Source organism: Dipodomys ordii, unplaced genomic scaffold (assembly GCF_000151885.1).
Source record: "Dipodomys ordii isolate 6190 unplaced genomic scaffold, Dord_2.0 Scaffold42, whole genome shotgun sequence".
In the NCBI taxonomy this organism is placed as follows: domain Eukaryota; kingdom Metazoa; phylum Chordata; class Mammalia; order Rodentia; family Heteromyidae; genus Dipodomys; species Dipodomys ordii.
Window position 1 is genome coordinate 2686840 of NW_012267258.1, and position 4913 is coordinate 2691752.

Consider the following 4913-nt stretch of genomic DNA (forward strand, 5'->3'; position numbering starts at 1 on the left):
GGCTCCGGGTCCCGCGACAGCGGTGCTGTTTGTCCCCCTCGCCTGCCGGTGTCTCCCCGTTTCTGTGGCAAAGAGGCTCGAGGCTTCGGGCTCCGGCTCGGGCGCCGGGTCCCCTCAGCTCCCTCCGTCTGTCGGGGAGAAGCGCAGCCTCCCTTCCCTCCCCACCTCCTGCGCCGCCGCCTGCACCGGGGTAACCATGGAGACGGGGCACACCCAGTCAGGGCCGCCTCCTTAAAGGGACAGGCCTCCCGCGGAGGGATTCCCCCCTCCCCTTGGGCCCTCAGTGGGGCCTTTGGCGGGTGGAGAGGCCGCCGCCCCCTCGATGCCGGCCCGCCTCTCGGAGAACGACGGTCGCTGCAGACTGACTCAGCTTCAACCGTAAGGGCGAAGCGATTTTCCCCCCAACAGTCTGGGGTTCCAAGAGCCGCCTAGCCGCCATCCCTCCCCCGGAGAGACCCGAGGAGGAGGGCTCCGGGAGGGTGGGCGTTTGTAGAAGATCTGCTCCCCGAGGTACCAAGTGATGGGATAAGAGCACTGGGGACCAAAGCTGGTACTGGAGGCCCCGTAGTTGGAGGGATTCCAGCTGCTGCACGGGGAGCAGTCTAAAAAGGGAGATGGGAGGGGCTGGTGAAGGTGGCGTCCTCAGGTGTTCAAGCCTTTCCTCGACTCTGGAGAAATGGATGGAGCGGCCACTGGAAGATGCGCCTGCGGGCCGGAGCTGTGAGGAGATCGGAGGAGGGGGAGAGGGAGGAAGGGTGATGGGTAGCCCTGAGAAGATGCTTTCCGTGTGACCCCCGGAACGCAGAGGGTGCGCGGTGACCCGAGGGGCTCAGTTTCCCCTCCGTTTCTTACCACCTTAATGTGCGCCAGCGGTTTGGGGGCTGCTAGAAGTCTAAGATTGAAAACTTCCTAACCCAGCGCGTGCGGGTCTCACGGGGGGAAGGTCTCCTGGGGGGGCACACTTCCCGTTTCAGTGGCGGGGTGCTCGGCTGTGGGTTGGATGGGGAGCTGGAGAGGGAGGCTGAGGGTGTGTGTGTGTCTTGGGGGGGAGCCCCACTTCCAGGGGGTGGTGGTAGGGAGCAGGGGTCGGGCTGGGCAGACGGCCGTGCCTGTGGGTCGGTCCCCGGGGCCTCTCCTGCCAGCGCCGCTCCTCCTCCCTCCCACGATTTGCCAGCAAGCGCGGCTGCCTCCCGCGCCCAGCAGAGCCACCAGCGCCAAAACAGCAATTTGTTCCGTCACGAGTGAAGCGGGCGCTCAGCACCCCGCCACCCAGGAGACACACCCACAGCCATCAGCGTCGGAGAGAGAGAGAGGAGTGTCCCCCCACTCCGCCTACCCCTCATCAGCAGGGAAAGCTGAACCCCGAGGCACCTGTATTTAAATGAGCGCGTGCTTTAGGAAGAAATGAGAAAGCGCTCCCCTCCCCCAGTCCTCTGAATCTTGGAATCTGGGTAGGAGGAGGGGCGAGCGTAATCTGGTTCCCCTCCTCCCCGACCCTGGTGGGCCCAGGTCTGTCAAGTAACTCCCTCAGCATCGCTTCACCAGGTCATGCATTCTGCCGAGCCAGCGCATTTTGAACCAGGGTGAGGCACCCATGGGCTGAGGTATCAGGCTAGTAGGCTTGCTCTGTCACCTGCTGTCTGGGTGATTGCTTTCTCTCTCACACAAGTTATTAGTATTTCTATAACTCAGTTTCCTTATCTCTAAAAACGGAGATAATAATCATTACCTCAGAGAATGATGGGGATTAAATAAGTGAATGTGTATAAGACCCAGAACAGTGTTTGACACTTGCATCATGCAAGTGTGTGCGTGTGCCCTACTGGGGCTTGAACTCAAGTGTGGACATTTTCTTTTTTTTTTTTTTTGGTCCCGTCGTGGTGTCTGAACTCTGGGCCTGGGCGCTGTCCCTCAACTCTTCAGCTCAAGGCTAGCACTCTACCACTTGAGCCGCAGTGCCACTTCTGGCTTTTTTCTTATGTGGTGCTGAGGAATCGAACCCAGGGCCTTGAGCATGCAAGGCAAGTGCTCTACCACTGAGCCACCTTCCCAGCCCAAGTGTGGACATTTTCCACTAGCGTTTTCTGCTCAAGACTGGAACTCTACTTCTTGAGCCACACCTCTACTTCTGACTTTTTTTTTTGCTGATTAATCTCAGAGATAAGCACCTCTCAGACTTTCCTCCCCAGTCTGACTTTGAACTTCAATCCTCGGAGGATCTCAGCCTCCTGAATAGCTAGGATCACTGGCATGATACTACAAGCTTCAGGTTTATGCAAATGTTTATAATGTGATTTGGAATAAAGCCTGTGAAATAGCCAGGCTAGCCATTTCACAAAGGAAGAACAGAGAGGAGTGAAGGGAAGATAGGGAGAAAGACGAGGGGCTGGAAGAGCCACTCAAGAAAGTTGGTAAATGGCAGAGCCAGAGTTCATCTCTGGGACAGTTTCCCAACTCTTTTTTTTTTTTTGTCGGTTGTGGGGCTTGAACTCTGGGCGTGGGCGCTGTCCTTCAGCTCTTCAGCTCAAGGCGAGCGCTCTACCACTTGAGCTACAGCGCCACTTCCGGTTTTCTGGTGGTTTATTCGAGATAGGAGTCTCACAGTCTTTCCTGCCCGGGCTGGCTTTGAACCGCGATCCTCAGATCTCAGCCTCCTGAGTAGCTAGGATTACAGGCGTGAGCCACCAGCGCCCGGCTAGTTTCCCAACTCTTAACTGTAGATACTGCCTCCTTCCTCCATGGCTATGTAGACCTGAGGAGCACTGGTCACCTAGACTGACTTCAGTTCCGCCTGGTCTCAAAGTCACCCCAACATTTTCAGGCTTCCACTTTACCCACCTGAGCTGGTTTTGGGCATTAAGTCACCTTGACTTCTAGAGTGAGGAAGAGGTAGATAGAATGAGTGGGATGCCTGTAAAGAATCACAGTAGTTCCACATTTGTTGAGCATCAGCATTGAGCCAGGCACTGTGCTAAACGCTTTACTTGGATTTTCCTATTCATCTTCAGAATAACTCCAAGGTAGTCACTATTTATAACCAACCATTTGATGATGAAAACATTGAGGCAGAGAGGTTAGGTGCTTTGTCGAAAATGCACCTGTTTCCATGAACAGCTCTAGTGACATAATGCCTTCTAGCATTGTTATTTTATTTTTTTTGGTTGGATCGTAGGGCCTGAACTCTGGGCCCGGGCGCTGTCCCTCAGCTCTTCAGCTCAAGGCTAGCGCTCTACCACTTGAGCCACAGCACCACTTCCAGCTTTTTCTTTTTGCTTATGTGGTGCTGAGGAATCGAACCCAGGGCCTCATACATGCAAGGCAAGCGCTCTACCACTGAGCCACCTTCCCAGCCCTCTATCATTGTTTTGGTGACCTGTTCCCCACTACCAGAAGGTGTACTGGTGTTTACTGAATGTAATGACCACTTTTATCCCAAAAGAAAACCAGTTTTTTGAAGCTTTTAAACTCTGTTCCTCATCTCTCAACGAATCTGGGTGCTGTGGGGTGCAGCTACAGACCCTTTCCCTTAGCCTGCCTTAGCCTGACCTTTCCATTTGATGATGCATTGAGGCACAAGGTCTATTCTCTCACTTTACCTTTACCAGCCCCTGAGATCTTCCAGCCCAGGCTGGGTTTTTGTTTATATAGGTTTCCTCAGATCTTAGTGATTAATTCCCTACCTTCTCTTTTCTATACACCCGCCCCCCCCCCCAGACATATACACATCTACTCGGAACCAACCAGAAGGGGTTGAGAAGTTGAAAGTAGAACAGGGCACTAGGAGGTGTGGGATCACTGTACTCACTGTAATCTTTTCCTCTTCCCTTCCCCCAACTTTCTTCTGGGCCATGGTAGGAGTCTTGGGAGGAAAAGACTGGGGGGAGGGGGGCTGCACAACTGAGACAGCTCAAAGCCTTTGTCAACAAGAAGAAACTCAGGAGGCTGCATTTTAGAGTTGCTGTGGGAGGCCTGTGGGAGTATTATCTACAAAAAGGAACAAGGAGAGAGAGCAGAGAAGAGCAGAGCAAGGGGGAAAAAAAAAACCTGTTCAAGACAAAAAAGATGAAGAAAGCTCCCCTCCCAACCACAAAGCGCAGGCAGAGTCAGACAGTTTAGTGCAGGGGGTGAAAACAGGTGGCTGTCGAGGAATGGAGCCCAAGGCCCCTCCTCCCTTCCCACTCTCTTCACCCTTCCTTCAGGAGGTCCCCAATCTTGTTCTGAGCCTGGCTCTCAGCCAATGTGGCCACGGTTATGTTATGTAGTGTCAAATTTTGGGGCTTTCAAGTCAATCTGGGTTCAAAGCAGCATGAGCTTTGGGGAGGGGAGTGCACATCAGTTCTGTCATTTGTGATCTGAACCTTATATACTTAATAGAATTCCTACTGACCCTGGGACCAGGAAAATAAGCTCAAGATGAAGGTTCCTCATCCTATTGAAAAATAAAACATTTTGCAATTCCTTGAGGCCACTGGTACTTGGCTAATTTCCCCCCACCCCCTAGTCATGGGGCTTGCTTGAACTGAGGGCAGGGGCACTGTCTCTGAGCTGCTTTTGCTTAAGGCTAGCACTCTACCATTTGGGCCACAGTGCCACTTCCGGCCTTTTCTGTTTATGTAGTACTGAGAAATTGAACCCAAGGTTTCATGCATGCTAGGCAAGCACTATAACACTAAGCCACATTCTCAGCCCTTGGCTAACTTTTGACCTTCTAAGTGGTGGACCTTAGCTAGGATGTATCTAGAGCACAGTAAACTTTCAAACAAAGAATCCTGAGGTACCTGGTTTTACTTAGAAACTGTTATGGGCAGCTGGGTGCTAGTGGTTTACACCTGTAATCCTAACTACTCAGTAGGCTGATATCTGTGAGGATCACAGTTAATTTTTTTTTTTTTTTGGCGGTTGTGGGGCTTGAA